Genomic DNA, 24509 nt, shown 5'->3' with positions numbered 1-24509 from the left:
CTATATACAATGATGATTGGACAATCCCAGAACCAGTAGGCAAAAAAGAAAGCAAAAAAAAGATAGGAAGAGTGTATTTCTTTTTCTTTCCAGTTTTAGATGAGGAGGTTGCTTTGCAATCGTATTGTTGTATAATGCTTTTGTTTCATTTGTTCCCTTTTTTTTTCTTTCAAAAAGGAAAAAAAAAGAATTTTCCTGTTTCATATTAGCGACAATTTATAGCAGGTTGGAGATGCCATTGACAACGGATGAAAAACAACCCCCAAAAATAATACCGTTAGCTTAAATATACATTTTATTAATTACATAATATATGTAATAGTTATAAACATTATACTGATTTTTAAAAAATTCTTAAGGTAACAGGCTTATCATATACTGCTATTTGAATAAAGGCAAAAGGGTAATTTTGTGTATGTTAAATTCAATTTATCACTTTCTCCCTTGTCGTATTTTCACATCAATATAGCTTTTGAAATTATTCAATTGCATCATTACATACCATTTGTCTAATTTAAAGCCGTGAACTATAAACCATAAATCTTAAACCCTAAATATTAATTTACAATTTATAATTTAGACTTTTAAGTTAAGAGAGATATAAAATGATACAATTAAACAACTTTAAGGGCTAAATTGATACGAAAATACGATAGAAGCGAAAATGATAAGATATATCTACTACAAGGACAAAAATAACCCTTATACCTTTGAATTAGAAAAACTAAATTTGAACTCTTTTATTTGTTTTGATATTCCAGTTCTTTTAACCTTCGCCTTACTGTCATTGTTAATATCAAAACATAAGCGAATAGTACATCAATCAATTTTGACAATTTGAAAATCCCAACCTATTTAATTCAGATGCAAACCCAATTGCCAACGGGGTTTGTTCAAATAATAAGCAACTTGATATCCCTTAAACAATGTCTCAAATTTTAGTATTTGTGTATGCAAAAAATTTCCGCTAGAAGACATATCCACCAAAGTTAAATGTGCGACCTGGGTCGATTCATATTAACTAGGACGAAACCATGGAACTAGGGGACAAAAAAAAAATGCAAACCCAATCCAACTTATCTAAAAGAAAGCTTAATGTAGAAAAGTGCGCTTATAATATTGATCAGAGGGTTAGCAGAAAAAGGTAGAATAATTAACTGTATTACCAAAAGGGGGAAAAGTTATATAAATAAGGTTTCTTCATTAAAATTTATCCCCTTCTAATATTTGATCATGAATCGTAAAGAATGTTAAAACATGTGAAAGAAAGTTAAAATTCAGAAAACCTTGGATGCAGTCCAAGAACTTTAATCATGTTTTGATTCCAAACCAGGTTTGGGGCGCCTCTCCGCAAGCAGTCGTTATGTGCTCTCGAGGACACCAAAAAAGATTGAACCACCGATACCGATCCACAACACCCTCGGCTGAATGCCCTGCAGCATACACAAATATTTATGCATGTATGCACAAAGTTATCCCTGAATGCTAATATTTTCCGATACATGTGGGATTCCTCAGGAGAAACTCCTACCCTAAGAAGAGCAGAAGACCCTTCCTCCCTAATGATAGTTTGAACACGATCAAAGATCCCTCTATACTGGTTTGCTGCTCCCTGTGAAACCCACAAGAGACAACAATTTTATCACCCATAATTATAAATCAGAGGGATATATAAATATCTTCAAGAAAAATACTGTACCTGAACCAATAACCTCGTTTTAATAACATCCAGGGGAGTTGTTATCGCACCAGTTAATGCACCTACAAGAAGATCGAATTAAGCATGCAAAGCATTTGATTCAAGGATCAGAGTCTCTGTTACTCGCGACTCGGAAGGAGAGGTCAGATATGATTGTGTCAAACATGAATTTATGCTCAATTATTTTCAGAAGTTTCTTCATATATTTGGATAACCACGCTTTTGCTGCATCCAAAAAAGTTTTGGACATAGATCTGAGATTGGTACTTTCGGAAAGAAGAGTCGCCTAGTATAAATCATGGTATTGGGCTACTGGGTACATTACAAAGTAATCATAATACCAGCAAATGCACCAATAATCGCATTCTCAGTGTAGACATCATTTTTTTCATTTTAAATTTAAATTTATTATTATTATTAAAATTATTATTATTATTATTATAATTATTATTAATATTAATAATATATATTATTTATTAAATATTACAAGCCCAAGACCCGGAGGCCCATTTTACAAATCTGGAGGCCCGGTTATCAAATCCCAGACCCAAATGGAAACCCTGAATTGATTTGGGGTTTCAGCTAGGGTTTTCAAACCCTAGCCCCCAGCCGCCTCCAAGATTCCAGAAGGCCAGCCGCCGCCTCTGCTCAGCCGCCACCTCCACGTAGACGCTTCAGCTGCTGCCACGCCGCCGTCAGTGCCACGCCACCCCATCGAAGCCTCCAGAAACGCCTCATCATCACCCCACGTCGAGCTCTATGGTGAGTCACCACCATAGCTATGGTGACTCACCGAGAAATCCACTCTTTAACCAGTCCGAGAGGAGCGTCGTGGTGGCTATAAAAGCCACCATTACCTGCAAAATAAAAAAGAACAGACGGAGAACAACGGAGCGAACAGACGGAGAACAACAGAGAAACAGACGAGGAGATAGAAAGAGAGATACGAACAGACAGTAACGAAGGGAGGAACGAACAACAACAACAGCAAACTACCAACGATCTCAGTCAACTACAAACCAAAAAAAAAAAAAAAAAGAAGAAGCTGAGAGAACTTACCTTCGGAGAGCCCAACCGTCGCCGGAAACCGTCGGACTTCAAAGGTATAATCGTAGATCTACTTCGATTAAAGGCTTTTGAGGAGAAAAGAGGGCTAGATTCGGGTTTAGGAATTTTAGGCCATCGATTCTGTATATTTTAGCATTTTCCGGCCACCGTAAACGGTGACCGGCGGTAGTCATCGCCGCCAAAGCACAGCGGTCGGCCGACGACTGGTTTCCCTCCGGTGAGGGAAACTAGAGAGAGGCGAGAGAATTCTTTTCTCTCTCAGTTAGAGAGAGAAGAGAAAGGAAAGAAATGAAGACGCTGGCCCTTCGGGCCAACCGTTTGGGGGATATATACCCCTTCCCAAACGATGTCGTTTAGGGGAGGGGTATATCTGTAATTTCCTTTTGGCTAAACCTTTTCCGCAGCCATCTTAATTTTGTAACATTCCATTTTAGTCACTAAAATCAAATTCTAAATGTTTTAATTTAGTCTTCTAATTTTATTTTATTTTAATTTAGTCCTTTTCAGTATATATATATTTATGGTAAATAACCAATTTAGCCATCGTAATTTTAATAATTAATATTTTAATATGAATAGCAGGTTTTAATTTATTTTAATTTGACATTTGAATTTGATATAAGTTCATTTTAGTCATTAAATTAATAAATAGGTATAATAACATGCTTAGCCCCTGCAATATTACATAATTAATTGTGAATTAGATCATTTAATTTTAGTATGTTATAATTTAGTCATTTTTCATTTATTCTTAATTTTTATATTTTGCTACTATAATTTCAATATAATTTATTTTAGCCACTCTTTATTTATATTGTAATTTTATTTGTAATATATTTAATTATTATTATTAAGTATTATTATCTCATAAGTATATAATAAATAATATTTATCTATTTCATAAATACCCTATTTTATATAAAAGTTTTTAATATTTATCTATTTTTTATATCGAAGAAAAGAACTGTCTTAAGGTACCTAGAAGCCCTTTTATGATATTTTTAAATAAGTAAATATCTTATATATGTATATTAATATATTTTCTTAAAATTATTTGAAATAATAGAATTATGAATTAAATATATATTGAATTTTTAAATTTCTAATAATAGAGACAATTTATAATTAATAAAGTACCAATTTTGGGCGTTGTAGGGGTGCTAATCCTTCCCTAAACGTAACCGACCACGAATCCCTTTTTATTATTAAAAGAACGAATTTTTGGTTAAAACGCAGATCAGTTTATCTTTTAATTGATGTTTTCTTAAAAACTCTTTTAAAAGATATTTTTTAGGTATTCGACCTACCTGACCCAAAAGGCCGATGGTGACTCCCAAATTATTTTCAAAACTATTTATTCACATCACTTTTCCCGCCAAATAAATATTTCGTGCCCGGACGAAAACCGGTTACGACACTCAGGATCATTTAAATCTCTTCGAGCCTGCAAAACAGAAAGAAAACCGCTAAATTTATGAAGAATGCTAACATTTATCCCATCTGATATGTATGTCCAAAGAAAGCATTATGTCGATAGAAATCCTGCATGCATGACAATAGCAGGGCTTCTTGTCACTGTAAATACATAGATACCTAAATGTCCATTCAGAACTGTTGGAAAAGTCAAAAAGAGAGGCAAGGGAGGCCACCGAAAGTGGTTCATCAAATTCAAGCTGATAATTATTGAAAATTGACTTGGGAATATTACACTTTAATCCCTGTACTTTAGGGTATTTTCAAAGCTTAGTCCTTAAACTTCAACTATAAATACCCTTACCCATTTAGCTTCAAAATCATCCTAAATCATTTCTTTCTCCCAATACTAGAGAGCTTTCTTGTGAGTTGTGAGTGTTTTGTAAGTACATGTAAATTTTCTCTCTTTAGTAAAAGATCTGCAATACTCCGGAGACGTAGGCATAATTTCTGAACTCTGATATCAATTTCGGGTATTATTTTTTCGATTTTATTTCGCGTTATCACTAATCTGGTTATAGGAAAATTACTAAGTTATTTCCCAACAACTGGTATCAGAGATTTTGGTAGTGAATTTTTTCAATTTTTCTGTGAGGTTACTATTCACGTGAATAGTAAATTTTATGAATAGTAAAATTTGGTCAGCGATACGAGTTTATCGACGGAGGTGTTCTAATACACAGTGTTTCGCGGGAATTGGCTTTGAGAAACGAACTGAATGAGCTCAAGAAGGAGTTGCTCATATGTAAGGGAGAAATGTGTGAATGGGTGCGCTCAAGACCTTCTTGGAAGGACTTGGACCAGGGGCGATGCTCGGGGGAGAGCAAGAAGATGCCCAGAGACTTTCGGAGGCCATAGTAGTAGCCGGAAAGATGACTGAGCTTGCAGATGTCAAGCCAAGTAGCGATGTGTCGTCCAGGCCCATGTCCAGGTATAGTGGTAATAGTGGGGGAGAACGGGAAAAGGTACAGTAGGGAGATGGTAGAGAAAGCTCTTCGAGTAGCCAATGTGAGCCATCGACTGTTCGTAGCCAAGGAAAGCCATCAAGAAAGAATGACAAGGCTAAGTCCGGTGTAAAGAAGAAGGGGAGCAAGGAAAAATTGAAGTGCTACTTCTGTGATGGTCCTCATTTGATTAGAGGATGTCCCGAGAAGCGTCGCCTTTAACATCATGAAGAGGATGGAAGAAGGAGAAGTACGGGAATTGGCACGGTCGCAAGTGTTAAGCTACCAAGGCAGGAAAAAGACTTGGCCCGATTGATGGGATCAATGAGGCCAAACAACGATCGAGGCGAGGCAAGGCTGTTGATGTTGAAGCAGCCGAACCCGGAAGAAAGCCCGAGATTGCGAGTATCCAAGCAATCAAGACAGGGGAAAGACTTGGTAAGGCTACATGTTCCAAAGTAGCCGAATCAAGGAGCAAGAGTGGTGCAACTACAAGTTCTAAACATGACAAGACTGCGGGTGTCAAAGCATTCGAGCACAAGAAGGGACCCAGTGCGATAGCAAGAGATAAACCCGTCAAGCCGAGGGTGCAAAGTGAGCAAGTCTGCTCACAGTATGCCAGGATGGAGGCGTGGTCCATGTTGAGGCGTCTCATGCATAAAGGGACACTTAAGGAGTATGCGAGTCGATTCAGAAAACTCATGCTCAAAGTCCCAAGTTTGACTGAAGAAGATGGATTCTTTACCTTCATATTCAGATTGAAACCATGGGCGAAGAGAGTGTTGGAGTGAAGGGAAGTTAAGGAGTTGTCTAAAGCCTTGACAACCGCTGAGTCCATCAAAGAATTTGGAGTCAAGAAGAACAAGACTTCCAAAGCAAAGCCGAAAGCCAAGGGTAGCGACAAGAGATTCCGTGATGAAGGCAAGTCAGAGGATGAGGAATGTTGTTCCTCGAGTGGCAGAGAAAATCTACTCAATGATGAACCAGATGGTGAGTTTGAAGATGTGTACAGTCATGACACAGGTTTGAGTGTCAAAGATGCTAAGCCGAGGGTAAGAGTCGAGCAAACGAGGGGGCGCAGACTTAAGATGCCAAAAGTGTTGCAAAATACCCGAGGGGAGCCGAGTCATCCAAGGTGATGAAAGAGCCCAAGATCGAGTTTTCCAAAGAAGAGGACGAACCCAGGATTGAAGAGTCGTTAAGAGTTGGCTCAATAAGGTTCATTTCTGCCAAGGCGAGTAGAAGCCAAATGCAAGAAGAATTGTCCGTTTCCAAGGAGTTTGCCAAGCATGTTTGTGTAGAGAACATGGCTTCAGGGACCATCTTAAGAGAAAGATCGAAGCAGGGGCTTGCCGAGGATGTTCAAGTGAGGAACAATCCTTCAAAGACTAGTGGACAAGAGTCGAAGGGAGTCAAGACGGTGACTACAAAAAAACTGAAGTTGTATTCAGCTTCACTTGGCATGCTAGAGTAGCAAGACCAAAAATGCTACTGCATTGATCGAGGTGTGAAGACAGATTGAAATCAGTCTTCAAGTGGGAGATTGTTGGAAAAGTCAAAAGAGAGGCAAGAGAGGTCACCAAAGTGGTGCATTTATTGCACCGAATTCAAGTTGATATTGTTGAAATTTTTGGCTTGGGAAATTACACTTTAGTCCCTGCACTTTAGGGTTTTCAAAGCTTAGTCATTAAGCTTCAACTATAAATACTCTTACCCATTTAGCTTCAGAATTATCCCAAATCATTTCTTTCTCCCAATACTAGATAGCTTTCTTGTGAGTTGTGAGTGTTTTGTAAAATCTGCAGCAGTCCGGAGACGTAGGCATAATTGGCTGAACTCCGTTATCAATTTCGGGTATTTTTTTTCGCTTTTTCGCACTCACTAATCTGGTATAGAGAATTACTCGTTTCATTTCCTAACAAGAACATGTGACACACACATATATATATAGATGCTTTCCTCTCTAATTTCAATGGCAAACCAATTTCACAGGTTTTATCCATGTAACTGGTCTGTCCTTCCTTTTTAATCAACTCAACTAAAAATAGTGTTCTTTGCCTATGAATATATAGGTGAGCAAATTTATACAGCCAAATAAACTTAAACAACCTCCCTGGCTTTCACTTGTAGTATTTATTGAATACTTGTAATGGAAGTTTTAATGTCTATACCTTATTCCTTCAGATATCACTTTTGCTTAAATTTATGGCCAAGTTTTGTCTAAACATCCAACATTACATAACAACTTGCATATAGCTTATTGTACCAATGTCCCTAACCTTAAGCTTTCCTTATATATCTATCATAGATGTGGACCAACTTAGACACGAAACCATAAGCAGAGGCTTTCAAAATATGTATCTTGGGAGTTGGGTTTGCTGCCGCTAATTTCTTTAATTCAAAAAAAGGAAACGTACCATAGACGCAGAATGCACTAAAATGCATCACATAAAGTAGCTTTTGAATACCATAGCTTGCAAGACATAGAGAACAAGAGCAAGACAATCAAGTAATTAGAGTAACGGGCAAATCTATCAATTTAATGCACCACGCTAACCATAAATGGAAAGAACAAGTAGATACGATCTTACCGCTGCCTTGTAACCAATTCTAAGTTGTTCGTAGATGCAGAATTGAATGGCATCAAATGGCAAATCTCGAATAAAAAAGATCCATAACCTACAACTTACAAACAAGTATAAGGTAATGTAAAAAATAATTCACAACTCAATAGTTATGGATTTTCATTCATCAAACAGAAACAGACTAATTCTCTCTTGTTATTTAAAGAAAGATGTCTCTAGCCTATCTGGTAAAAATTTGAAAATCCAGAATAATATAAAAAGGCTAGGTGATTGCAGATTCATTATGGTAGGAGATAGAAAGAAAAGTGAGGATATCTCATACCGCATAGAGACCCTTAAATCCCTCCTTTGATGCAATAACACGAACACATTAGACGCAGAAGTAAACTGCCCAGTCTGCATCCTTTGCTTTACGACCTGAGTTTGTTAACAAAAACAGAAAACATTGAGAAAAAGACTAGTAATCAGTTTTCAATAAATTAAAAAGAAAAATGCATGAGCAAACATATCTACCTCAGTAGGACACGAATAAGTGAAGCGCAATTCCTCCTATGGCCCCTGCAGTCTGCACGGGATTCAAACCACATTAATAAGAGTCAGTACAGTGAGCGGGGAATAGTTCTTCGCTTGTAGAGGGTGATTGTAAAACTGCTCTGGATGGGTTAAGGATCCTCTTCTATGCCCTGGACCTTTTTCGAATCTGGTTAGAGATATTGCAGAGGCCGTTAGTGAGCGGGAATAGTTCTTCGCCACGTCAAGAGAGGGGCAAATGCTAGAGCGGACGAGTTGGCAAAGCAGGGGATTGAAAAGGATCTTTTGGTTTTATAGAAGATTGGTTGCTGGTCTATTAACTGGTGTTATCTAGTGTGTTAGCTTTATGTTTAATGAGGTTCTGTATTGTAGTTTTTTGAACTATTATAAAGGTTTTAGCTGCTGAAATAAAATATGAGGCACCTCTTTTCCTCCTTCCGCTACCTATCGGTATACTCTTGTATACTGAGAAGTATGAAGAGGGTTTTTAACGAGGCCTCTAATTCTTATAAAAAAACAAGGGTCAGTACAGTCAAACCATCAGTAAAAAAAATCTAACTGGACTTTCTCAAAGAAGGTGAGAAATCGAGGAGCACATTGAAACTAATCATTTAGGTTAAGCAGAATGTTTCAAGTAACGGAAAAAGGTTTATTTGATGGTAGGTGTAGCTCTTTACAAGGATATTAGCTTGTACAGGATTATCATGAAATATATCTACACATCAAGAAAGAAGAAATAAAAGAACTTGCTCACCAAGTGAGCAACGGCACTAAAATTTTCTGGGACGAGCTTCAATAGTTTCTGTTTTGTAGGTTCATAAACACCGACAAACAAAGCAGAAGCCCTGTGCACAGAAAAGATATTACAGAAAATTGGAACCCAAAAGTAAGAAATAAGAACATATATCAGTATATCACTCAATACATGCGGTAAAAGAATTGCTAAAAAAAGTAACAAAGTCATGTTTGTTACCTGAAAATATTTTGCAAATTATCTCAAAACATTTCAGCCTACATAAATGTTCTTGGAATAGTTTTGTCGAAACGATTTTTTTCTTGAAAGGTGAGATTTTGAAAACCACATTAATTCTTAATTATCTCTTTTTTTAATTTAAAAACAAATGCGATTTAAAATACCTCTCGTTTCGAAAATTTTTAGATTTCCTTTACGATCGAAAAATACAGTTCAAGGAGTCGCCACCAATCTTTGATTAGGGTGTGATTGAGCACCCAAAAATGCTTTGTCATTTTAAATAAAAATTAATTTTAATTAAAACAACAAATTGAGGTCTGCGTTACCAAAATCCGAGTTCGGGAGTCAGTTACGTGTGGGGAAGGATTAGCACCCCCACAACGCCCTAAATCGGTACCTAGTTGATTAATTAACGTCTTTGCAATGAACTTTACAAATTCGAATTTATTTTAATTTTTGATCCATAAAACAAAAATGTAAATTTAAAATATTCAAAAACACTCAAACAAATTAAATTAAAATTACCAAGTCATTTTAGAAAGATAAAGAATGTTCGATTATTTACAAATGTCGAGACCAGATCTTAAAAGTTATAACAACCTTTTCTCGATAAATTTAAATAAACGAACATTTCTTTTTCTCTCGTTCCCAAATTTTAGGTGACGAATCAATTTTTGTTTCACTTTCGGGATATACTTTCATTTTAAAATTATTAAAAGCGGACCTCAAATCAGTTATGACTGCCCACTTCGATAATTTTAAACTGAGAGGATATTACCCTTAGTCCAATTATGAATACGGTCGAGTGATGCACGTGAGGCTATCATGCATATTATGCAAAATAATATCATGTAAAAACTAATTAAATAGTATCCTATATTCAAATGAACACCTAAGTCTAAAATAAAGTATGGTGATATGGTATATACATGAATACAACGACATTGGCATACATTATAATAAAAAAAAATATATACATAAAAATACTGTTAGTAACTCGATTTCATATTCAAAATTACCATAAGGACCAGAATAATAAAATTAAACTAAGCATGCAAAATAGAAATTAACTATTAAATAAAAAAACATGCTAAGTGACTAAATGGTCAAACAACCAAAATTACAAATTACATTTCAAAAATAAACATAAAAACATTTCAGGACTAAAATGAAAAGCACTCATAAATATGAAGACAAAATTAATAAGGTGCAAAAGATTCGTTTAAGGACCAAATTAAAAGTTCCGTAAATTACACAACCAAGGTAAAAACAGTGCGAAAATGACCCTAATATGTAACTGGACTAGAATGTAAAACGCTTAAAATTAAGAGACCATATTAAAATAACAACAAAACTCGAAATGCCTGATTTTGGGGACTGAAATGGAATGCGCGCCTAATACTGGGTCAGAAATAGAAACTAGGAAAGTATCGACTGAAACGACGGCGTTTAAGCTAATACTTTAATAAAATCTAACCTAAAAAACAAAACCCTAATATCTAAACCCAACAGATCCCTCACCGTTCTCTCTCACTCTCAACCGTCCCCTTCTTCCTCACTCACGACCGCCTTCACAGCCTAAGGAAGCTCCAACGCCACCAAGCCTCTCATCCCCTCCTACGCTCGACTCCGATGAGAACACCACCTAAACCCGACGAGGGTTTGGCCGCACACAACTCTAGCCGAGAGCCAAAATCCTTATACTTACCTTCGATCCATGAACGCCACCGAGCCTCTCATCCCCTCCTACGAACCCACGACCACACAAAGCCGTCGCGAGCTCCGATGAAGATTAGATCTACCCTAGTTAATCTCGACAGTTAGGCAAACCTCAAACAAACCTAAACTCTCAACCCCGAGACCCTTACACTCTAATCTCTACTGTTCGACCCTAAGGTACTGCTTCGCTTCTTTTCTTTATTTTCTTTATTTTGACAGTATAGATTTGAACAACTAAGAGGCAAAATTAGACAACTAAGGTAAACGGCTAAACTATCTCTTTTATGATTCTGACTTGATTTCGGTTCAAAACGCATGAACAAATAATAGAATTATGAAAGCAATTGAGAATAGAAACTAAAAAATAAATACCCTTTTTATTCTGTGTATTGCTTTGATTCAATGAAAAATAGGGTTGTTTCCTTTGATCTTCGAATAGGAGAGGAAAAAAAATACCTCTTTTGTACAATTTTTCTTTTGTTGCTTTTCTCTGTAAAAACCGATAATGGATACCCCCCGTAATGCTTTCTATCTCTTTTCTTATAATCCTCTCTTCTGTTGGTTTCCAGTAGTTAAAAAAACTGACCTCCCCTGTTCTTTTTTGCGTGTCCCACGTTTCTGGTAGTTATCACTATTTTTTTTTTTTTGGTTTCTAACTTCCCAGACAAATTAAGCATCTACAGCTGCCCCTCTTTGTTCATTGTCGTGTAACGAGAATAGAGCAAAGATCAAAAGATGATTGAATTTGTCTGGTCCTGAAAATGTTACGTCAGGATAAATGAGACTTGAAACATCTTCAAATGACGAGCCTGCTCCCTATTCCTTCAGGAAGTATAAGACTCGAGCAATCTTCATAAAATGTGTCTGCTCTCTATTCATTCAGAGAGTATAAGACTTGAACAATCTTCAATAAAACGAGTCCGCTCTCTATTCCTTCAGAGAGTATAGAACTCGAAAAATCTTCAATAAACAGGTCCGCTCCCTATTCCTTCAGAGAGTACAGGACTCAATCTTTAACAAACGTGTTCGCTCCCTATCCGTTCAGGGAGTATAGAACTAAATCTTCAACAAACTTGTCCGCTCCCTATTTATTCAGAGAGTATAGGACTCAATCTTCAACGAACTTGTCCGCTCCCTATTCATTCAGAGAGTATAGGACCCAATCTTCAACGAACTTGTCCGCTCCCTATTCATTCAGAGAGTATTGGACTCAATCTTCAACGAACTTGTCCGCTCCCTATTCCTTCAGAGAGTATAGGACTCAATCTTCAACGAACTTGTCCGCTCCCTATTCCTTCAGAGAGTATAGGACTCAATCTTCAACAAACTTGTCCGCTCCCTATTCTTTCAGAGAGTATAGGACTCAATCTTCAACGAACTTGTCCGCTCCCTATTCCTTCAGAGAGTATAGGACTCAATCTTCAACAAACTTGTCCGCTCCCTATTCTTCAGAGAGTATAGGACTCAATCTTCAACGAACTTGTCCGCTCCCTATTCCTTCAGAGAGTATAGGACTCAATCTTCAACAAACGAATTTGCTTCACTACTCTTTCGTGAAGACTTATAGATGATTTGCTTCGAAGGTCAAACCAGTTATCTTCATCTTGATGCTTTCATATCTTCAATCCTCAACTATCCTGGGAAACCTGTAGATATTTAAGCCATCATGCGATTATGAATGCCATGATCCTACTCATGCCTAAAATGTATGCAATTATGCAATTCAATGTGTTTTCTTCTTTGTAGGAACTCTATCTCCTTTTAATCTCGATGGAACTCGGCTTCATCTTGGGCACAGAACGTTTGATCAGTTCACCCCAGTTGACAATCTCAATTCCATATCTCCCGCCTTAACAGTACCTTGACTATTTCTTTCTTGTAACCCGTCAGTATCCTGACCAACTTCTTGACCAATGATAACCTCCTTGGGTCATCTTTAATGGCTGAGATTTTCTTTGAATTTGAGGATTTTAGTTTCCCATGGCCACACAAGCTTACATGTTTAAACCATTGTCAACTTCAGAATACCTGCATTTTCCAAAACCTTTTGCACAATAATACAAAATGATCTCATGTACTTCAAGTTAAGCCATATGTTTTAATCTTTCAAAATAAGATGTTTGCAAAAAAGGAAATTATCAAGAAAAGACATCTCTTCATTTATATAAATACAGAGAATTTTAGGCAACTAAATGGCAAACTTTTAACTGGAAACAGTAAAAGAACAAAAGAGTAGGCGTCTTCAAATATCAATAATGCAAATGCTTTTGAACTGGCACGCCGTTAGAATGTCTCGAATGTAGCTTCTGTCAGAAGGATTTCCAAAATTGTGGTGCTTAAGAGTATGAAGCTATTTCTAAACTCCCCAAATCTCTATCATTGGATGCCCTAAACCAGTATTGAATCTCATATGCATTCAATTTCTCTTCTGGTTGTTTTCATCAAGACTCATTAATCTTTAGTCTCATCCTTGATCACCAACTGTCATTGTTACTATCCATATTAGGAGCTCTTTCCACTTCCAAAAATTGATTCAGAACCTCCACCATGCACGAATTCTGAATTTCAAACTCAACTCAAGTCGCCCTTTGCGGGTTTTCAACTTGAGACTCCTTTGGTTCCAAGACGCCCTTTCGGGTTTTCGTCTTGAACCCTCCTTTTATTTCTCTTTTTTCATTTTCTCTTTATTATTTTTTTCCTTTTTCTCTTCTTTTTTTCTTTTCGTTTTTTCCATCATTTTTCTTTTTTCTTTTTTCTTCTTTCTCTTTTATTTCTTCTTCAAGCAAATATCTCTTAACAGCATCGGAATTCACTGGATATGGTAATTCTGATCCGTCCATTTCAGTTAGGACTAGAGCTCCCCCAAAAAGGCCTTCTTGACAACATAAGGTCCTTCCCAATTGGGCATCCATTTTCCTCTGAAATCCTTCTGAATAGGCAAAATCCTTTTAAGCACCAAATCTCCCTCATGGAATTCTCGAAGGCGAACTTTCTTACCATGTGCCCGTATCATACGTTTTTGGTACATCTGACCATGACAAATAGCTTTCAATCTCTTTTCTTCAATCAAATTCAACTGGTCATACCTAGCTTGGACCCATTCTGCCTCATCAAGCTTTACTCTGACAAAATCCGAAGTGAGGGAATTTCCACCTCAATAGGTAAGACAGCTTCCATCCCATAAACCAAAGAAAACGGAGTTGCCCCAGTTGAAGTCCGTACTGAAGTTCGATAAGCAAACAGAGCAAAGGGCAACTTCTCATGCCAATCCTTATAGGTCTCAGTCATTTTCTCTATGAGCCTTTTGATGTTTATTGGCCGCCTCTACTGCCCCATTCATCTTTGGGCGATAAGTAGTGGAATTATGATGCTTTATTTTGAACTGTTTACAGACCGAGTCCATCATCTTATTATTTAAATTCAACGCATTATCGGAGATAATCCTCTCGGGCAAACCATATCTACAAATGATCTCCTTCTTCAAGAATTTACATATTGTAGACTGGGTAACATTTGCGTAAGAAGCTGCTTCTACCCACTTGGTGAATAATCTATGGCTACCAGAATGAAGCGATGACCATTTGAAGCCTTGGGCGAAATTTGTCCAATAACATCCATGCCCCACATTGAGAATGGCCACGGAGCTGTCATTACGTGCAACGGATGAGGAGGATGTATCCTATCTCCATAAATCTGACACTTGTGACATTTCGGGCATAATTGATACAGTCTGTTTCCATAGTTGACCATATACCCAAATCTCATAATCTGCCTAGCCATAACATGCCCATTAGCATGGGTACCACATATTCCCTCATGCACTTCTTCAAGAATCAATTTGGCCTCTTTCGCGTCCACACATCTTAACAAGACCTGATCCAGACTTTTCTTGTATAGGGTCTCACCATCAAGCACATACCCTGATGCCATTCTTCTAATGGTTCTCTTATCATTCTCAGTGGCCTGTTCTGGATAACTCTGATACCTTATATTGCAAGATATAATACCAGGGGTTTCCATCTTCTTCTTCTTCAATATTAAAACAATGGGCTGGATACTCATAAGCCTTCATTTCAATGGGCATCATATTTGAATGCTCGCTCATCTTAACGCTGCTGCCAGTGTGGCTAAGGCATCTGCCATTTGATTTCTTCTCTGGGGAGGTAATTGAAAGTTATTTCTTCAAATTCTTCAACAAGCTCCATAACCAACTTACGGTATTCTACAAGCTTGGGATCTTTTGTCTCCCATTCTCCTCTGAGCTGGTATTACCAAAGCTGAATCTCCATACACCTTGAGCATTTTTACTTTGCGTTCAACAGCAGCTCTAAGACCCAGAACACAAGCTTCATACTCGGCCATATTGTTTGTACAATCAAAATTAAGCCGACTGGTGAAAGGATAATGCTCTCCCTCTGGTGATACCAAAATTGCCCCGATTCCATGTCCCAAGGCATTTGAAGCACCATCGAAGTTCAACTTCCAATATTTGCTAGTGGATGTCACGGCTTCTTCTACCGAAATAGCCATTAATCTTCATCTGGGAAATCAAAGCTCAACGACTCATATTCTTCCGAAGCCCTGCTTGCAATGAATTCCGCTATAGCACTTCCTTTAATTGCCGTCTGGTTTACATACTGGATGTCAAATTCGGACAATAAGATCTGCCAACGAGCTAATCTTCCAGATAATGCAGGCACACCCATTAGATATTTTAAGGGATCAAGCTTGGATATAAGCCAAGTAGTATGATACAACATATTGCCTAAGCCTTCGGGTAGCCCATACTAAAGCGCAACACAACTTTTCAACGGGTGAATATCTTGTCTCACATTCAGTGAACTTCTTACTGAGATAATAGATAGCCCTTTCTTTCTTCTCAGTTGGTCACGTTGCCCAGCACACCCTATTGAATTTTCATAAACCGACAAATAAAGAATCAAGGGTTTGCCTGAGATGGGTGGTGCTAAGATTGGAGTGCTCGAAATATCTCTTCACTGCTTCAAAGCTCTTTGACAATCCTCCGTCCATTCTCCTGAGTTATTCTTCGAAGAAGGCGGAATATGGGATCACACTTTTCCGTCAGCTGTGAAATAAACCGAGCTATAATTAATCTCCCCAAAAATCCTCTGACTTCTTTTTGTGTTCGTGGGGCTGGCAAGTCTTGAATAGCCTTTACTTTATCTGGGTCTATTTCAATTCCTTTGGCTTACTACGAAACCCAATAACTTCCCAGATGTCACCCCAAAAGTACATTTATTTGGGTTGAGTTTTAGCTGGCATCTTTTAGTTTTAAAAGAGCTTTCTCAAATTCCCGATATGTTCTTCCTCTGTCTTAGCTTTGACTATCATATCATCGACATAAACTTCTATCTCTTTATGCATCATGTCGTGAATAACGTCACCATGGCCCTTTGATATGTTGCCCCAGCGTTCTTCAGTCCAAACGGCATTACTTTATAACAAAACTTCCCCACATGGTAACAAATGTCGTTTTTTTCCATATCTTCAGGGTTCATCTTAATTTGATTATAGCCAGAGAAACCATCCATAAAAGAGAACAAGAATTTCCAGCAGTATTATCCACTAGCGTCTATATGTGGCAAAGGAAAATTATCTTTTGGACTAGTCGGTTGAGATCCTGTAGTCAACACACATTCGAACTTTCCCATCCTTCTTCGGTACTGGGACAATATTAGCCACCCATTCAGGATATTTGGCCACTTTAAGAAACCCGACATCAAATTGTTTTTTCACTTCCTCTTTAATCTTGAGCAGCATCTCAGGTCTCATTCTTCTCAGTTTTTGTTGTACCGGTTTACATTCAGGTTTTATTGGTAGTTTGTGAACAACCAATTCTGTATCCAACCCGCATATCTTCGTATGACCAAGCAAACACATTCTTGTATTCTCGAAGCAATTCTATCAAATCATGTCGACCTCTAACTGACAGAGTGGTACCAATCTTTATTTCTCTCTTATCTTCATCTGTCCCCAAATTCAAATCTCAGTAGACTCTTTATGAGGCAGAATCTGCTTATCTTCATTCTCCACCATTTTCAGCAATTCAGAAGGTAGTTCACATCCCTCATCATCATCACAATCCTCGATCTCCTTGACATATAGACTTTTCGAAATCAATCTCCGGGTCAGAGTCATTAGCATTCATATTATTGATATCTGAGCTCCTGAAAAAATAATGAAAGAGAAGATATATATACATATATACATATGGGAGGATCTTTTCCCATAAATAAATAAAAAGAAATAAATACATACATATATACAACAAAGAATGAATGAATGAAATGATGGGAAAATGTTTGCCATTTGGAACTAACAGAATGCATCTTTTATTGAAAACAAGAAAAAACAACAGCTTAACCCTTACATAAATCACCTATTGCCCCAGGGTATGAACAACAGGAGAAAGTTCCAGTGCATTACTCTGTAAAAGATTTGTAAACTTACAGGCAGTTCTTCCGCGGTCCAATTGTTCACACAAGCCCGGTGGTGCAGGATAATGCCCTATCTCTCATTTCCTCATTCATCATCAGTTATAACGTTAATGCCTAATCTCCCAAGGCATCAACCATCACCTCAGTATTCCTGAATTCCCTTGAAACATATGCCCCCAGACATGAAAATGCTACTCAACGGCGGGAAGGTCATGGGTTCCCAGCTAAGGTCTTCACCAGCCAATCTGGCCTTTCTGATTTCTTGGCCTTCTTCCCCTTCTTATCCCTCGAGTTGGCTGATATCCCAAACCAAATCGATCTTTTTAGTAATAGGGCATATGGGATTCACCGGTCCTTGTAACTGTCGGCCTAAACCCTTTCCAACTTTTGCTCCTCTTCCAAGATCAATTTAAGCCCCATCTTGGTACAGTTTGACAATCGAGGCTTTGGTATCTTCTTGCCTTCGGCCACAACGTAGCATTGACAAACTCCAACGATCTGAAAGAACACTCGACCGGCTTGCTCATCAACTTCAATATACGAGCAGTAGTAGAACAGAAGCAATAATGTCCTCTTCAGCATGAATACATACCAACCTTCCATCAATCACAAATTTCAGTCTCTGGTGTAATGTGGACGGAACTGCACCGCCTGATGAATCCAAGGCCTTCCCAACAAACAATTGTACGTAGGCATAATGTCCATTACGAGAAATTCCACTTCATAAGTTGCTGGACCAATATTCGAGGAACATCTCTTGCCCAACACTTCTCTTTTAGTCCCATCGAAAGCTCGAACCACACTTTGACAGGTTCTCATAGTACTATCTAATGAAGCTTCTTTAGTCACTAAAGGCATCACATTCAAAGCTGAACCATTATCAACCAAGACCCGGACAACACATGCCCTTTACATTTAACTGAATGTGCAAAGCCTTCTGACTACCATCATCCCAAAGGGATCATCCTCAGAAAAAGATAAAAAATTATCGCTTGTACATTAAAACTACGATCCAACTTTCAACGGGCATTCTTCGGAACAAAAGTCTGGTTCAAAACCTTTAACAGAGCATTCCTATGGGCCTCTGAACTCAAAAGTAATGATAAAACAGAAATACGGGCAGCAACTTGTGTAACTGTTCCACAACACTGTCACTGTGTTTCAGAACTTCAAAAATTCTACCGCTTCACTCTCGTTTACTGGTTCATTAATACAGGCTTATCTCTTCTATCTGCACACCACTTTTCCCTTATATCAACTGCAACCTTCTTCTCAGACTCTTTAGGGATTAAGAGAATAACACCTACCGCTTCTAGTAAGCGTCCCACCTCATCTACTTCCTCATTCTCTTTTGTTACATCTCCCATCTGGAATCATATTCCAAGGCACTTGTTTATTATCCCGATATGGGAATGGAGATGGAGGTGTAATAACCACTTTCGGGGCTACCTTCTCAGCAACTCGATTTTTTGGGAGTAATAATTAGGGACAACTGGCATTGTATACCCCTTTAGATGATCCTTCTGAAGCGCAAACTTCCGCTTCCTCTTCTTCAGCAATCTCTCTAAAGAACTCAATTTCTTTACTGTCCATCATGTCTTGTACCAAAGAGAAATCAGGACATTGCTGAATATGTGTCCTTCATTGTTATGATACTGACACACCTCTCCACTGTTAACTGTTCACCCATCAAACTGGGCTCAACAATCCTACCTTGACCATCTGGCACCACACCCAACTCATGGTGATACCACCTCACTAACATTCCTTACAATTTCTCTTTCCTTCTCTTCAGTAATCGCGTTAACTCCTGCCCCTGGCTTGCAACGGATTCTGAGCTATATTTGGCTGCTCACTGTCACCCAAAGTTTGATGACATTCCTCGTTCTCAAAGCTTGGACAACCTTCTTAAAAGCAGTACAATTCTCAATGGAATGCCCAGGGTTTCCCTGCATGGTACTCACACTGAGCACTAGCATCATACCATTTGGAAAAGGAGGTTGCATTGGTGTCACGTGATACGCTAAACCACATGTCGATCATACAAAATCTGAAACAATTCCTTATAAGTCATCGGAATTGGATCAAATTGAGGCCTCTCTCTCCTCTGGTCCCTTACCCCTTGTCTATTGTCATTTTGTGTTGATGACCCTGCTCCTTGAGGACGGGAAACAGTGATGTTATAGAATCGTACTGCCTCACAATTACTGACTTCGTTTCCTTTTTCCTCGTTGGTGGCCTCTTACTAACTCTCCTCCCTCGAGCTTCCCACTCTTAACAGCCATTCAATCATTTCTCTCTGCCGTAACTACATCCGCAAACTTCGATAAGGATTACCATAAGATGAGAAAAAGGAGCCTTTAAGGTGTTGACAAAAAGCATATTTGTTTCTTCCTCTCCAATGGCGGGTGGACTTGCACTGCTATCTCTCCATCTTTGAGCATATTGTCTAAACTTCGTTACTTCTTTCCATTCCTTGCAACATCATCCTGTTGGGCCTAACTCCTTCACTGTTTGTATTGCTCAAGAAAGGACTTAGCCAAGTCTTTTTCCACGATTTAATATTAGCTTTACTCACTGGTTATACCACCGATTGCCGAGCCAGTTAAGCTTTCCTGAAAGCAGTGTATCAACAATTGATCATCCCCTATGTATCCGGTCATCTTCCTACAAAACATCGTGATATGCGCAGAGGGACACCTAGTACCATCAACTTCTCAAAGTCAGGAACTTTAAACTTTGGAGGCAAGACCAGATCGGAACTAGACTTAACTCCTTGCGTCAAATCCATAGACACTGTATCTTCTTCATGGCTCTGACCTCTCTTCTAACTGCTTCCATTTCTCTTCCGCAATTGTTTTGGTCCTTCTTGGCTTCTTCATCAGGTCCGGAACTTGATGATATTGATGTTCTTCCTGATGAACTAGATCCAGGCTGTACGTTTACAGAAGCACCGACTGGATTAATGTGCACCTTCCCGACATGAACAGGGTCACTTGAACATTCTGAGATTGTTCTGGGTTAACCCTGGATGATGAATGGGTCTTCATTACACCTTCTGGTAGGGCTTTTCCATGTTCTGGATTTCTTCCTTCCACATACTCGCAAACTTGGCAAACATCTCCTTTTGGGCATTCATCATATCTTCTTGCATTTTCTTGATATTATCTTGTAACTCCGACTGAGCCTTCTCAATTTGGGCAAGTTTGTCTTCCATAACTTCTTCCTGGTTTTGTAGATGTACTTGGATTTTCCAGTATTACTCTGTCAGAGTCTTTTTTTATCGCTGATATTCATTAATGAGTATGAAACATATGATTATATGAATGATAAAATGCGATGCAAAATCAAATGCGTTAAAAATGCATATGCAAATGCAGGTGTTGATCCTGAACGACTCCTTAGAACAACTCTTTATATTAGAACACGTTCAATTACAAAGTTGAAACATATCACAAATAAACCTGCACCATCTCTCCTATTTCTTGTACGTGTGCTAGTACTCTACAATCTTCTGGTTTTCTTCACCTCAGATCTAGTTCTTCAGTCACATCAGCAGCTTCCTCAGATAATGACCAAATATTGAGCTATTCCCCGCGCGTGTTTAGTAACAAGCATAAAATCCTCTATTTGCTTAACTCTCGCCTGAGCTCGCTCCCACCGAAAACGCCACTGTATATCCCCCTCATAGGAACTATCGATAGCTCACTGCTTGCCTCTGAAAATCTTGAACCATGGCTTCAAGCTCGCTCACTTGTTTTTTCAGACTTTCAACCTCCCCTGGCTCGAGCTACCTTCCTTGTTTCGGTATTCGTAATGCAGTCTCTAAACTTGAAATTTTCCCTTCACTTCTCATTTGGGCTTGACTCTTTTGTAACCGCTGCTCTAAAGAATCATTTCCTTCGATAAAATTTAACTTGGTGCCCTGCTTTGCTTGAGCTCTTCTTGATTATCTCCAGCTACTCTTTTGAGGCTCGCCACCTCTTGCCTCAATTCACAGACTTACTCGAGCTAGAACCTGTCTGAGCTTTTACCATTCGCTGATAAGTTGACCGAAGATCGTCAAAGTCTAGCCGAAGTTGCTTCTCTACTTTTTCAATTCGATCTGTCTACTCTTCTGAATGTCAATCTCCAATCCCTTTTGATACACTTCATCTTCTAGCTTCTGTAAAGTCATTCTCCATTGTCTCCGTTCTGCTTCGAAATCGCGCTTGGCTAACTCTAATGGAGATGGCACCACTCTCAACTTTCCTCCACTGGCTGAATATTTTCAGGATTCACCATCGGATATTGTCATTTACTCGACCGCTTCTCCACTGCTCGTACTCTTGAGATAACTCGAGATCATAAGTGAACAGATTCACACACGAGTTTCTTCCAAGCCTCAGCAACCCCTTTAACTTTAACCTTATACTGATCTCCTTGAATGCAAATCCGATCCTACCAAGTCCCACGTGGCTGGGATGAACTGCCTCGATCCATACTGTCTGGAGTATCGGTGCATACCCAACAAACCCATATACCTGGCAAAGGAACCCAATCTCGCTCTCCACATCGGTAAAGTATATCCGAAGAGTATTCCACGAAGCTCGCCACAAAATCTCCATCTCTGATATCCTTGAAGATGACCATCCATTTTTCTTCAGTAAAACCCCCAGGCCCTCTTTAGCAAGAAAATCCTTCAAAGGTGAGAAACCGTCTAGAATACTCTCTGGTGCTCTTTCAACATGTTTGAAATGATCAGAATCCACACTAGCAGCAAAGGCGCACATCCTATAAAGCGTCCTTCTCCCTCACGCCTACAAGAACTCAAAGACCGGAACGTCTCAGCTAGAATGGCTGGAACAGGATCCACGTGCTTGTCTAATCTTTCAAACAGGTCAACAACTGATACGTCTATATCCTAGCACTTTTGGAAAAAACGAGCCCGTAAATCCCTAAAGCAAACATCCAGCTTCTTTCCTCTATCAGGGATGAGCAATTATTTCTTTCAGAGCAGCCCAAGAATGCACTCACTGTCTCCCTTCTTCTTAATGTTTCTGATTACCCAATCTTCACTCTTCCGGTCATCATAGTAATTTCTTCTTAAATGAAGGAGTGACTGCAACTTGGTATAACTCTATCCATCTGGACCTCGAACAACGGCCAAAGCTTGATACTCCTCTATTGTTGGTGTTAGATCCACTCCAAATGTGAAACAGCTATAAGCCCGGATTCCAGAACTCGCCAATGCTCTAAACATTTCGGTCAATAGGAACATCCAGAAGATAGGAATATCACCGTACAACTGATAAAACATCTCCTTTCGACCGCTTCCATCTTCCCCATATCTCTCTTAGCTCACTCAGATCATTCTGACGTACGTTGATGTGAGTGTAACCAAATAACTCCGACACGTATCCAGGCATTACGCTGTCTCCATTGGTCAATTTGGGACTGTTCCGACCACATCAGAACATCTGCATTGTCCTCAACCCTTTCCGAACCGTTCGTTCCATATTACTGGCCTTCTATATGGACATCGACCCCAAATCACAACCATGTAATGGACAATGCAATGCAAAACAGAAAAGAAACAAGGCAAAACAACAAAATCGGTTAGTAAACATAAAGCAATTAAGTCGGATAATATTTATTCAAGAATCCTACCCACATGCTGGCTACCCAATCATGCTTTATCAGATCCTACCCAACATGATATCTACCCCCATGCTTTGTTATCCACAAAAAGAAATCCTAACCGCATGATATCTAATTCGCATGCTTATTCAAAAATAATCTAACCGCATGATATCTAGTTCGCATGCATTTCGAAAAAACAAAATAAATGACCAAAAAAAAAAAAAACTTTTCCTTGTGTACCCTCCTCACGGGATTCTTAAGGTTCGGGTTTGGTTCAACCTAAGTTCGGCTCTATTTCACTATATGCGGGTTAGGTTCTAAAGTAATAGGTTCTCGATTGTCCTTGCCGGTGCCCCCCTTGGGCTGCCGAACCCTCAATCCTGGCCCATCACAGGCTTTAGGGGATCGAGTTCAATTTCGAGGGAACACACCTCCTTATGTCCATGCGAGGTGATTACCATCACAGGACCATAAGGCGTGCTCCAGAGCGATCCACTATCCCATGCGAGGTGAAAACCACACGAGGGCATAGTCTCTCACTCCTACTTAATAGGACGGAGCGGGTTTTAGCTCATGTTATGACAATGCAGCTGTGCAGTGTGTGAGGAAAAGCGAAAAAAACAAACAATAAAAACACTCAAATTTCCTAAATTCACACAATTAATCTGAAATCATTAACAAACAGATCAGTACAACTATTTAATTGTCAATCAATTAAATTAAAGAAATCAAAATACAAACAAACTTATTAAAAACCAAACAAAGGATCAAAAACCAAATTAAAACGATTTGTAATTTTCAATTGCAAAGACAATTAATTAATCGACTATCGGCTTGACTCTCTAAAAAAAGTCCCCAGCGGAGTCGCCAAGCTGTCGAAACGATTTTTTTCTTGAAAGGTGAGATTTTAAAAACCACATTAATTCTTAATTATCTCTTTTTTGATTTAAAAACAAATGCGATTTAAAATACCTCTCGTTTCGAAAATTTTTAGATTTCCTTTATGATCGAAAAATACAGTTCAAGGAGTCGCCACCAATCTTTGATTAGGGTGTGATTGGGCACCCAAAAATGCTTTGTCATTTTAAATAAAAATTAATTTTAATTAAAACAACAAATTGAGGTCTGCGTTACCAAAATCCGAGTTCGGGAGTCAGTTACGTGTGGGGAAGGATTAGCACCCCCACAACGCCCTAAATCGGTACCTAGTCGATTAATTAACGTCTTTGCAATGAACTTTACAAATTCGAATTTATTTTAATTTTTGATCCATAAAACAAAAATGTAAATTTAAAACATTCAAAACACTCAACAAATTAAATTAAATTACCAAGTCATTTTAGAAAGATAAAGAATGTTCGATTATTTACAAATGTCGAGACCAGATCTTAAAAGTTATAACAACCTTTTCTCGATAAATTTAAATAAACGAACATT

This window comes from Hibiscus syriacus, unplaced genomic scaffold (genome assembly GCF_006381635.1).
Source record: "Hibiscus syriacus cultivar Baekdansim isolate YM2019G1 unplaced genomic scaffold, ASM638163v2 tig00110328_pilon, whole genome shotgun sequence".
NCBI lineage: Eukaryota > Viridiplantae > Streptophyta > Magnoliopsida > Malvales > Malvaceae > Hibiscus > Hibiscus syriacus.
The sequence above is the reverse complement of the archived record's forward strand: the minus strand, read 5'-3'. Positions refer to the sequence as shown.